General features: G+C 36.4%; 1 protein-coding gene across 3 annotated transcripts in view; it reads right to left on the bottom strand.

Annotated features, from left to right (window-relative positions):
- DIAPH2 (diaphanous related formin 2) overlaps window positions 1-14161 on the bottom strand; it is an 887827-nt gene that overhangs the window by 417607 nt on the left and 456059 nt on the right. The gene's annotated exons all lie outside the window — the stretch shown is intronic.

Genomic DNA, 14161 nt, shown 5'->3' on the forward strand with positions numbered 1-14161 from the left:
CACGGGCTCCAGAGTGCAGGCTCAGTAGTTGTGGCGCATGGGCCCAGTTGCTCCATGGGCATGTGGGATCCTCCCGGACCAGGGATTGAACCCACGTCCCCTGCATTGGCAGGTGGATTCCTAACCACTGCGCCACCAGGGAAGCCCAAGAGACTTTTTCTTAAACAAGAGAAATAAATGAATAAATGAACTCAATTCATTGTAACTAATTAAAAATTTTTTTTAAATGTTTGGGGTAGTTCCTACTGGGGCCTAGTGACAATGCTCTGGATTTTAAAATGAACTCCGCATTTTAAAAGAAAGAAAGATGACCGAAAAAAGTAAAAAGTTAAACATGAATCCGTATTTCTTAAAATGTCTAGATTATTATGGCAAAATGAACTATTCTTTTCATGAGAAAAGAACATTCACTTAAGTATTGATAATAATAGTCCAAGTGAATGTGTGTTTATGTTATCAGCATTCTGTTCTTTGCTTTATCACAGAAATATATTCTTGAAAGCTTGATTCGTCTGTGAGGTAATATTTATTTCTGGCCATTGCTGATGCAAATGAATGTAAAAGAGCAAGCACATTTTACCCTCGTTTACTTGCATGGGCCATCAAAAAAGAATAACTGAAGGCTTTTTATGCTGATTTATAAACAGAATCTGACCACACAATTGTGATAATATGTCAAATTTTATTTGCCTGCCTACACATTGTATCTTCTTTTCAGAGACACTAGAAAAGGGATGCTGCGGCTAGAATGATAAAAGTCTTTAAAGTATAGGACCAAAAAAATCTATGATGAGAATCTAAGTGTTTTCTTGAATATAACTCTCATACTAGACTAAGCTGCAAATGAAATCAAGGATTTACTTCAAAACAAAGGATAAATATGGTATAAAGTATCAACTTTTCTCATTCTATTGGATGATTTAATTCTATAATCCTTAGATGACGGGTTTGTCCACTGATGTTCATACTGATTTGGGGTTTTCAGCTTTAAGGATTACTGTTTAGAATAAATGAATATTCTTTGCAAATAGGTTTATGAAAAGGCTGTGGAGGATATTTAGGTAATTACAGAGTAATTTAATCCTTATTGTTTTAGTATCTAAGGAAAAAAATTGTATTTAATCAATCAGTCCCATACTTTTTGTGCTACAGCTTTCTAACAACTGTTACGTTCCAATGATATGAGCAACTTAAGAGAAATGTTAGTCTTCAGGCTCAAAACAAACAGCCACAGGAAGCATGATGCTGGTAACTGAAGTGGCCACAATGATTTCTTTTAGAATTTCTGGGATTACTATTCATCCCATGTAGGTAAAATATTTAAAATTTTGCATTATTATGCTGATCCACCAAACACTTTTAAGTACTACAAGGTTGAAATGACACAATTCAAGAACGAGCTATACGAACAAAAACCAACAAAAACCTCAAGGGCAACTTGTCTTAAGTAAGGCTTGCAGCTGTAGAAGAATCAATGGGAGGTTCACTTTCCTAAAGAGAGGTCTTTACCGGAGATTGCAGTGTTATATGTTCACAAAGTGCATCCCCTTCAGAATATGCTGAATATTCCAAGTAATAAGGAAATAAACATTTTCTTTTTTTCTTACAAATTAACTGAATTCCTAAATCCTAAAAACATTAGGAGCTTAGGGAAACTGAAGGCATATCTTCCTAAAGGAAAGGCAATTGATCTATATTTTGTGAATTCTATGGAAACAAATTATTTACACATACACATACACACACACACACACCAACTACAAAAACCCACCCAATTTTTTAGGACACTAAATTGTACAAGTATATCATAATTTTTTTTTAAAATGCACATGGCGAATACAAGAAAGGAAAACACAAAAATAGAAAAATAGCACTGTGCTCATATGGCAATCTTCTGGGTGATTTAAAAATTTCCTTTTTGACATGCATGCTTATAAGTGCTTAATTTTCAGAAACTGTATTTGATAAATATTTATCCAGAAGGAGGGTCATAAATTTAATTCCTGTAAAAAAATTTAGTAGAGTCAATGGTTACATTTTTAAAAGATAAACAATACATAACATTTATATCATTAACTATTCAATATCTTTGTCGAAATCAGAAAGAGTGGTAGACAGAGTATGCATGTATTTTTTTAGAATTGTAACATTCCCTTCAAAGCAGGGACAAAGATGGCCAAGTGCCTACCCTGTCAAGCTGAGAAATACCTTGGTATGGTAGACAAACTGCTAAATTTGTATTGCAATATTTATTTTTTACATAACCCTAACACCAGGAGTTCATCTTAAGGTTTCAAACTGGCAGGGAATATGTGGTCTTTTAAATTTTTCTTTATGTGCACGATACTTAGACCAATCATTTAAAAATGAATATATATATTATATATATATTTAATATATATATAAAGGGAATTCCCTGGCAGTCCAGTGGTTAGGACTCGGCACTTTCACTGCTGTGGGCCCGGGTTTGATCGCTGGTCGGGGAACTAAGGTTCTGCAAGCCGTGCGGCGTGGTCAAAAACAAATGAATATATAATATTAAAATATAAAGGCAAAGCATTTTTACTTATTAAAGTATATTTACTTTGTATTATCATGTCTTCAGTCTCTCTTACCACATCTACATGATCCACACATTAGCCATCATCTCTCTCAGGACCTATTGTGTAGTTCGATGTCAAGTACAGAAGGCAATTAAGAACATTCACCTTCATCACTTCTAATGGCTAATGGCATTTATGCAATAATTTGCCCTTCCAAGTGTACTAGCTGGATATAGACATCTCTTGGGTTAGTACAAAGGTAATCTAATCTGAGTATGTTCAGAATCACTTCCAAAGTGTTTGGGTTAGTTTATTAAGAAATAAAATTTTCTTCCCTTTGATATCGGGTTAACTCAAAATTATGTTATTTTTACATTAACATCAAATATTCCAATAATACTTGTCCAGTTTGCCAGAGTCTCACTGGTAGCTATTCTGTAAGCATTTCAAGGTTCACTCCAGCCAGGAGCCAAGTGCCATTTTGCATCGTAGACTGTGCTTTCCCTCTCACCAGCTAGGCAGGGGTATGAGATAGATATAGGACTTCTCTTTATAACATGCAAAAGGATGAACAAAATGGTCACCCTATAATCCTCTGTCTTGTATATATTTTCAAACAATAAAAACACAAACAGTAGTTCCAGAAATTGGAGTTATTTGAAAAACTAACATTTTACAATATCTTAATAAGGTGAGTTATTAACGAATGATAACAAAAAAAGAGTAATTCGCTATATTCACTGATAAAGTGCCATCAGTTAATAAACCATATAGCGATTTTAATTATAGTCCTCTGAACAATAAATGTTACACATAAAGATTAATAACTGAATTTATACTAACTGTATCTACCTAATCTTTAATAGCTTTCTGAAATGGTACATGAATACAAAATACCTTTAACAAATTAACACCTATTTCTCTAGCAAATTCTGATCATTTCTTTTTTTCTAATAAACAGGAGTGCTATATTATGAAAGATAATATTTATATGTGATGTGTTCAAATACATTTCCAAAACTTCAGTTAGGCAGATAGCAAAATATCTGAATAACTAATTGCCTTGTAAAAGATTCTTTTTATTTTGAATACTCTCATTCAAGCCTGAAAACCTGCAGTCTCTACCCTGTTTTTGAAATCAGGAGGTTTGAACACACAGAAGCCAGCACACAGCCAGAGAGCCTGAGCAAACATTTTAATCATCTACGTCAGTCACACACAATCTTTCTTCGAAGGACCCTTCTAGAGGTAATTTTCCCTTCTACTGAGATCTTAAGCCTATTTCTTCTTGCTCTGTCGTCAGTGGAAACTGAAAATAACTGGTTGCTATCCTCTGTATAACCACCTCTCAGAGAATGAAAGCTCCCTTCTCAGGTGTCCTGTTCTCTTAAACCAAACAATTTCAGTTCATTTAACCTCGCCACACAGAAGTTAGTTTTCAAATGTTTAATTTTGTTAGGATGATTAGAACCCATTCAAAGTTTCCACTGCAAAGTCTCCCTTCAGCTACTAGAAAAGCACACAAACTTCTTGGTTTTACATTTAAGGCCCTTTTAGAGCTGGCCCTTGCCTACCTTTCTAATGTGTCCCCTGCTGCTTCCTGGTGCCTACCCTTCACTTCAGTCTGATTACAACTGCTTGAACATACCATGCAATGTCATACCACTGTGCTTTTGTACATCTTGCTCTCTCTCTAGACCCTCCTCTTTTTTTTTTTTTTTCTATCTGCCAAGTGAATACCTACTCAAATTTCAATACTACTCAACTACCCCCTCCTTTCTGAAGACTCCTCTAAGGAGTAATTGGTGCCTTCCTTTGCCATATTCCTTCACTATAAACATTTCAACACAGTAGTTTCTTCCAGTCAGTATGAGCTCTTTCAAGGGAAGAGACCCTGTTTTACTAATTTTTATTATCCACGGTACCTAGGAGCATGCTAGGACATACCAGGGAGGCAATCAATGTTTTCTGAATGAAGACTTCTCTCCACTTGCGTGGGCTATAGAGCAGTACTTCTAAATTCAACTCTACTCTTGTTAAGTGTGTGTGTGTACATACATATACATATACATTTTATATATATATATATATATATATATATATATATATATATATATATATATATATATATACACAGAGAGACTGACCCCAAAGCCCAGACTCTTCCAGGACACCATATTTGTTGAGAGTTATGTGAGAGTGAATGCCAGAATAAAGTTACAACGTGCCCCTTGGGAAATGAAGCACTATACGTTTATAAGGGGAGACAGGAGCAAAGCGATTATGAATGTAGAAGTGCATTCGATGATCCACTGTGGGCTGGACACTAGGGATCAGAGATAAACAATGCATGGTACTTTCAAAGCCTCAGGGAACCCAGAATTTAGGAGACAACACAAAATTATACAGAAAGGAGATGACGTAGGAGAGTAATTTGGTGGTAAATGTCAAGGACTGATATAGTTAAAATGATAACTATGGTACATGTAAACAAAGGCAGAGAAAGGACAAATTCAAGACACATTGTGAAGACAAACAGGATTAAGTCACTGAAAAGAAATACTTGGGATGAGGGAAAGGGAAAAATCAAAGACTCCAAAAGTTTTTAGTTCTGGTGATTAAAAGAATGGTGGTATTGTGTCAATGATAAGGAAGCAATAACTCTAGAGTAAGCTGGCTTTGGGAAGGAGGTGGCAGTTCATTTTTTCAACGTAAGTGGTAGGTAGCTATGTGGAGCTAATCTATGAGAAGGTGGTCATGGCCATTCCATCCTCTCTGCTTCATTTTATCCTATATGATTTCACCTAATAATGCTTCTTAAACATCCATATGATCACGTCACTCTCTTCCTTCAAAAATTCCAATGGTTCTCTACAACTCATATAATAAAGTTCACATTTCTAATCAGAACAGTTATTGAGCACAGCCTTTGGATTCAGACAGAACTGGGTTTGAACCTTGACTCTACCATTCAGTAGTTGTGTGACCTTGGGCAAGTGACCTAAACAATCTATGTCTCAGCTTTCTCATCCGTAAAATGGGCATCAGATAACACTTGTAGAATTGAATAAGATAATGTATTATCATGACCATGATCATCATCCAGATTAGAAGTGATGAGAGGCTACTTTAGCTTCCCATCTTCACACAGAGTAAGTCATTACCATAACCTAAAAGTCCCTCTGTGGTCTGGTCCCCCATTACCACTGAGATCTTATTTCTAGCTATTATCCCTCAGCAGCCCCCTTCAACCATGCTGGCCTTCATTCAGCTGCTCCTTGAATTCACTAGGCATGTGTCTTACTCAGAGTCTGTGCATGTGCTTTTTCTCTGCCTGGAAGGTTTCGCTTTTACTCACTTGCATGCCTAGTTCCTTCCCATCTTTCAAGATCTATACTCAAAAGTCACTTTCTCATTATGGTCTTTCCTAGCTACTCTATCTAAAAATTGCAGTCCACTCTCAAAACACCTCTTACCTCTTTCCCTCTTTTATTTTTCTCCATAGCAATTATCACAAATATACTATGTACCCTATTTATTTATTTCTTGTCTGTCTCTCTCTGCTACAATATCAGCTACACAAGTACAGGGTATTTTTTTCTTTTGTCTGCTTTGTTCACTTTCATACACTCAGCAACTAGAACAACAGCTGGCACATAACAGGCACTTAATACATATTTACTGAATGCACGGATGGATGAAGGTTTCCACCCATTTTCTTATACTCTTCCTGACCTTAAATGCCTTCTTCCTTCATCAGGTGGTAGTAGCCTGTACCTCCTTTAAGGCGGAGGAGAACAAATATTTTTAACCCATCTATCATGTGCTTACGGGCCAGACACTTTGATAAGTGTTTTATATGGGTCACCTTTTTAAAAAAATCCTCAAAAGAATTCAGTTACTTAGTCATTAACAAGCCCATTTTATAGGTAAGAGACCAGGTTTAGAGTGCTTAAGTAACTTGACCTAGGTAAACAGATAATAAGACCTCGTGCCAGAACACAACATGGTTAACTTATGTACACTGGGTGTCTAATGCATAGTGGACTGAATTAAGTGTCATGGATGATGAAGGTGATGGGAGTTGGGGGCCAGGTCATTCAGGGAGAGCGGGGCTAATGATCCTCTCTTAACTTTCCTGAACAGAATTAATAAATTCTGTTTTTATTTTCCCATAGTGCCTTATATATACTCTAGTTACAGGTTTATTCCACAATATATAATTTTGTTTATGCAAGGAGTCTCACCTACCAAATTGTGAACCCCTTAAGAAAGAGGAATACATCAATTTTGTTCAGTAAATGTTTGTTGAACGAATAAATGCTACAGAGAGGCCAAAGATAATGAGGACTGACTTGATGACTAGAGAAATCTTTGGTGACCTTCAAGCACAGTTTCAATACAGTGCCAGGGGTGCAGACTTAAAAACAATGCACAGCCAGAAAGAGGAGGTAACATGTAAGGTAATTTATTCAAAATATTGATTATGGATAACAAATAACTAGATAATAAAGGGGGCAGCAGAGCTAGCAGCTGGAAAATGGTGAGGCTAGTAAGGAAGGTTATTATAATTATTGGTACCGAATACGTTCAGCATAATTAGGCCTGTGGGGATCAGGCAATGGAAGAAATAAGAATTAAAAATCATGAGAAAGGAAAATGGACGGACACTGACTATTTCACTGGTTCTCAAACCGTGGTCCCTGAACCAGCAGTATCAGCATCACCTGTGAACTTGACAGAAATGCAAATTTGGGGGCCACACACCAAACTGACCGAATTAGAAACTCTGAGGGCAGAGTCCATCAATATGTGATTTAATATACTGGCCAAAAAATTCTGATAGCACCTCCAGGTGATTCTGAGGCATGCTAAAGTTTGAGAACCACTAGACTTCTTTGAAGGAAATTTCCAGGCAAGAAAATGCTTGGCAATTGTCCACAGCTTGCTTGGGCCCTCTCATAATTACTTTCACATATAAAAAGTTGAAGTGCCGATATGATTTCAAAGCTTAGTGTCAATTCAAAACTAGAGAGGAACAGGCTAGCAATCTGTGGCATCTGAAGGACAGAATCACTCTGAATGTTCTTAATTTACATTAAAAATGAGACTGATTTGTATCATAATTTACCATCTACTTATGTAAGAGTAGATGACTCAAACAGTATGTCCCATGCTGTGAAGATTCTAAATACATTGTTCATAAGTCTTTTAAACTGTCCCTCATCCTTCACCCAAAACTGTATTGAAAATACACTCACATGATGTTGCAGTGTCTTGTCTACTCTGTATTATCAGAGTGATGGACTAGGTAACCCAGGAGATCGTTTACCCCTTCCAACTCTAACTCAAGCTGCAAACTCACTTCTTACTGGCAACTCTGAATTAGTGTTTAAATATTTACTCAAGAATTTTTGAATCAGAATAGCAAATGTCAGTTGCAGACGTCAGGTTTCAATGCTTTCCCTAAAAAGTCTTGCCTTGCAAATGTATTTCACCAGTCCCAATTTCCGGGCTAATGTGTACTGGCTCTAAGTAGACAAACACCGTGACCCATATGTGAAACAGAGTTTCTTCGCATGAACCTACAGAGATCAGACAACAGCGGGTGAATGTAAAGAGAAAGAGGGCAAAAGGGGGGAAGCATCATCCCTGTCCATGACACAGGCACATTCTGATACTGCATCTCCAATGTCGGCAACAGCATTTGCGGTGGAAGGCCAAGAGTGAGAATGTGTTCCTGCGTTACCACACATTATGTAGGAACAAAGTTGTGGACCGTATGCCCCCAGCTAAAGAAATCTTACATCCAACTTGCAGAGTGGCCCAGAGAATTCTCAGAATGACTAAACAAGCAAATATTCAGCCAGCTGCCAGAGAATATTCTCTTCCAGAAGAAGCAAGAATGTGCAGGATAAACACCAGGTTTTCTTGCATGAATTGCTGTAGAATGAATATCAGAGATGAAACTGATTTTCATGTAAAGATTGTAAGAAATGCCGTGGTAAGGCAGAGTGGACGTTACTTAAGGAAAATTTTCAGGATGCGTTTAAGCAGGTCTAAGAGTATTAAAACTTCAATGTGATATAATCTAAAATATACAACAAAGTAGTGAATGTAACAAAAAAGAAGTAGACTCAGATTCAGAGAATAAACTAGTGGTTATCAGTGGGGAGAGGGAAGGGGGAGGAGGGGCAAGATAGGAGTAGAGGATTAAGAGGTACAAATTGTTAGGTATCAAATAAGCTACAAGGATATATTGTACAACACGGGGAATATAGCCAATATTTTATAATAACTATAATGGAGTACGACCATTAACATTTTTTTTAAATTGTGACTCACTATATTGTACACCTGTAACTTACATAATATTGTACAGCAACTATACTTCAATAAAAATTGAAAAAAACTTCAATGTGAGATAAAAGTCCATGTCTCTAGACTGTATCAGAAGGAAGGCCTTTCTAGACACATCCCCTCCTTTTTCCCCTGGTGTTTATACAAATGGCCACATGAAATTCAGCAAACTTATCAACAGGTCCTTTACTCAGGAAAACCCAGAATTGCCCAATCCCTCTGTGTCAAGAAAAGGGTTCTGACAGATAGCAATGCCACATGGTCCACATTTACATCGAACTGTCCTTAGAAGGAAAGGAGATAGTGAAATGCAGTGAAGGAATCTGGTTGAATCATTGGAATAAACCCACCTAGATTATCAATACGATCAGATCATTCAACTTCAGTTCTTTTAGCAAAAATTTTCCCTAATCATGGCTCCTTTTTTCCCTATTATATTTGTATATTCATGGAACAGTTAATATTTAAGCAATCAGGAATGCTCCAGTGCATATACCAAAACAACTACTACTGCATGCCAGTCTTGGTACAGCACATGAATTCTAATGTTTGTCTCCTTTATTTAAACAAAATTAAGTTCTGTGCTCTCTGCCAAGGGTTGTTTACAAATTATTGCTTTCTTCAACACCACCACACGCTGCAATAACATTGAGAAAGATAATGTATTTTTAAGGATTGCAATTACCATAAAGACATTAGCTTTGTAGCGGAGACCAGACAGGTTTCATACATGCTTTCCTGGCTTTATTTCTAACTCTCACCCAAAATGCTTTTCTGGGTACTACATGACCAGGGCTGACGCTAATTCAGCCAAATGTAATCTAGGGTAGAAAGATGTCTTAATTCTTTATGTAGGCCTGACTGTCCCGTTTTTATGCTCTTGATTTCGGTATTAAGTGGTATTTCTTATAAAAAGGGAACAGATGATATCAACTGTGTAAAAATCAAGCAGTATAAGAGTTTTACACTTGTTAGCATAATTTATGGCAGCAATCTGTGAAAGGAGGGCTTAAACTTGAAACCATGACAACATGAAAATGGCATAAGGATTCATCTCAATTGCACCTCCAGCCCCAGCAGGACAGTGGTGATGTGAGTTTCCCGGAGAAGGCAAATTTTGCTTTCCTGTTCTTCCTGCTTCACCTCTCACCATTTCCCCTTCTAGCCCTACTTATGCATTCAAGGAGAATATCCTGCATATGCATTAGCCTGAAGTAGCCAGCACCAGTGGCAAATCAACAACCATTTTGTCCTTATTTGAGGAAAGGCCAGAAAGACTTAATGAATTATGTCTATACTTTAAAAAGAAAAGCTGGTCTGGCACTTTCAACGGCTCTTAGTTAATCAACCTGCCTATAGGAGGCTTACCAAATAGAAGTTCTTCTGAGAATGGTTTCAACAAAATCAAGTTATTCTAAATTGGTATAGAAATAGTTTACAAGCATGAACATCCCTAAGGTCTTCAGTGGTTTCTCTCAGAAATGGTTTAAGCATTTAACTAAAACTTGTGACCATTATTGTCATGAGGATTTTACTTAACAAAACTGTTTTAATATGCATGAGGTTTTAGAGTGGGTGGAAGAGTTTTTTTTTTTTTTTTTTTTCTGTACATAGCTTTAAAGATTATCACCACCACCAATTGGGTGTATAGAATTGATCTTGCTATCTATATACAGTGTAAATAAATGACATTTGGAGGTGCAACACTAGTGGTTTTAGCTATTTAAGAACAACCTTTAAGGCCCAAGATATGTAATATTGCTAAAGTATAATTAGAATCTGGCATAATTAGAATCTGAGGAGTGGCTACTTAGGGGTGAGTTACATAATTAGCTATGTCCATTCATTTGTTTTCATGACTGTATATTATTCCAGCACATGAAAATAATTAATTTTAGTTACAGTCCCGTGTTGACCATTTCCATTATCTAGTTTCCTTTTTTTGGGAGGTGGGGGAGTCATTATTACTGATATTCTTATAGATAATGGTGCCGTGAACATTCTTCTATTATAGTAAAATACACATAAAATAAAATTTACCATCTTAAGCATTTTTAAGTATACAGCAAAGTGGTGTTAAGTACATTCAACACTGTGTGCAACCATCACCACTGTCCATCTCCAGAACTTTTTCCCATACTGAAACTGTACCCATTAAACAGTAATTCCCCATCCCCCTCTCCCCTCCCCACCCCCTAGCAACCACTACTCTACTTCCTGTCTCTATTAATTTGTCTATTCTAGGTACCTCAATTAAGTGGAATTATCAATATTTGTCCTAATGTGTCTGGCTTATTACACTTAGCATAATGTCTTCAAGATTCATCCATGCTGTAGGATATACCAGAATTTCCTTCTTTTTAAAGGCTGAATAATATCCCTTTGTATGTATATACCACATTTTGCTCGTCCATTCATCTGTCAGTGGACACTTAGGTTGCTCACGCCTTTGGCTATTGTGAATATAATGCTGCCATGAATACTGGTATACAAATATGTGTTCAAGTCTCTGCTTTCAATTCTTTTACGTGTACATCCAGAAGTGGAAGGCTGCATCATACAGTAATTCCATGTTTAATTTTTTGAGTAACTACCATACTATTTTCCACAGGGGCTGGACCATTTAACATTCACACAAGTCAATCCACAAGGGTTCCAATTTCTCCATTTCCTCTCTAACACTTTTGTTTTCTGTTTTTTTAGATAATAGCCATCCTAATGGATATGAAGTGGTATCTCATTGTGGTTTGGATTCACATTTCCCTAATGATTAGTGATGTTGAGCATATTTTCATGTGCTCATTGGCCATCTTCTTTAGAAAAATGTCTTAAAATCTTTTGCTCATTTTTGAATTAGGTTGCTTGTGTTTTGTCGTTGTTGTTGTTCAGTTGTAGGAGTTCTTTATGTATTTTGGATATTAATCCTTTATCAGATATGTGATTTACAAATACTTTCTCCCATTCTATGGGTTGTCTTTTTACTCTATTGATAATGATTATTTCTTTACATGTCTACAGAGTGATTATTCTTGTACATGTCTCCAGAGTCCTTATGTAAGCGCTTATCTAGAGAATATACTAGGAGTTGCATTTCTGGTTATTGTATCTTCAGCATTTCTAAATTTTACCAAATTGTTTTCCAAAATAGAGGTACCAAGTTACATTCTCACCAGTAGTTCCCCTTGACACATATTCTTAGTCATACTTGATATTATCAGAATTTTAAAAATTTTGCCCATCTCACAGGTATGAAATGATATGTCCTTGTGGTTTAATTGTAGGTGTGAATACAAAATGGTACAGGCATTTTGGAAAACAGTATCTTTTAAAATTAAACCTTACTTTCCATAAGACACAGCACTCCCAGTCCTAGGTATTTACCCAAGGTAAAAGAAATTTATGTCCTGTACATGAATATTAAGAGCAGCATTATTTGTGATAGACACAAAGTAGAAACAACCCAAATGTCCATCAACTGATGAATAAAAATGTGGTATATGCATACAGTGGAATATTATTCAGTAATAAAAATGAACTACTGATATATGCCACAATATTATGCTGAGTGAAAGCCACACCAAATACAAAGTAACACAAAAGACTACATTATTGGATGATCTCATTCATATGAAATTCTAGAAAAAGGTAAAACTATAGTGACCGAAAGCAAATAAGAGGTTGCCTGGAGCTGGGATTGGGGATTGACTGCAAAGGGGCATGAAGAAACTACAGGTTGATAGAACCATTTCGTGCCTTGATTGCAGTATATACAAATAACAAATTTAATCAGACTGTATACTTAAAAATGAGTCAATTTGACTGTATGTCAATTATATTTTAGTTAAGTTACTTTAAAAAAATTACAGGTTAAGTTCAAATCTCTCTTGATTGTGAACATATTTTACTTCTGAAATAATTAACACAACAAACAAACAAAAGACCTACGGAGATGCTTTCAGAAATTGACAAGTACCCAGGCCTTTCTCTATATTTCTCGTATATTTCATGAAAGCTGAAACTTGTAAACATGAAAAGATTTGAATGAACCAGGCTGTGGCTGATGAAAAATCCTTGGAATCATACATCAGCATCTCTCCCCAAATCTTTCAGTAGCTTACAATGCTTTTCAGCTTCCTTCAGCACAGGTTTCCAAAGTAAAATATTCTGTTTTGATATACGTATCTAATAAGGAGTTTGCAATTAACATATACACACTACTATATATAAAATAGACAACCGACAAGGACCTACTGTATAGCAGGGGTCCCCAACCCCCGGGGCCACAAACTGGTACGGGTCTTTGGCCTGTTAGGGACCGGGCCGCACAGCAGGAGATGAGCAGCGGGCTGGCCAGCAAGCAAAGCTTCATCTGCCGCTCCCCAGGGCTCCCTGTCGCTTGCATTACCGCCCCAACCATCCCCCTCACCCCGCCCCCAGTCCGTGGAAAAACTGTCTTCCACGAAACCGGTCCCTGGTGCCAAAAAGTTTGGGGCTGGTGCTATATAGCACAGCGAACTATACTCAGCATTCTGTAATAATATATATGGGAAAAGAATCTGAAAAAGAATATATAAACATATATGTATAACTGAATCACTCTTCTGTACACCTGAAACTAATACAACATTGTAAATCAACTATATTTCAATAAAAATTTTAAAAAAGTATCTAGTTATTTGCTTGTATTTTAAGATTCAGTTCTTTTTCTAAATAGTGAACTTCTGAATAGCTTATATTTCCTCATACTAAGTTGCTTGGATTCCAAAGAGTGATCCCTCACACAGAGCATTAAACAGTGACTTTCTTCATTCTTATTTAATTTATCTGAAAAATCTCAGGACATTCTCTTGTTAAAAGAAATATTACTTGATTTTTTTTTTGTCCAATTAGCGAATAAGGAAGGGTAGAGACACATAACAGTCGTACAGTGGTACCATTATATTAATGTTTTTGAACAGGTACTGATTAATTTTGTCCAAAATTTTAAAAATAATAAGACCTAATTATAGAAAGCAGGTAGAAACTTATGAAAAGCAGTTTTAAAGATACTCTTACTGTACCATAAAAGGCAAGAGGTATTCTGAGAATGCAGATTTAAAAAAAAAAAAAAAGTTGAAAAAAAATGAATGGCAAGTCTGTGTGCTCATGCCCATGACAGAAGTCAGGAAAAGCAAAATCTAAGCTTTGGTTTGTGGGAGAGAAGTAAAGCACATGTTGTAAGTAAGGCTGGTATTGTGCTTTTCCTTTCTAAAGAAGAG

Source organism: Delphinapterus leucas, chromosome X (genome assembly GCF_059928025.1).
Source record: "Delphinapterus leucas isolate spDelLeu-1000000601 "Yukka" chromosome X, BTC_Dleu_Yukka2, whole genome shotgun sequence".
Lineage (NCBI taxonomy): Eukaryota > Metazoa > Chordata > Mammalia > Artiodactyla > Monodontidae > Delphinapterus > Delphinapterus leucas.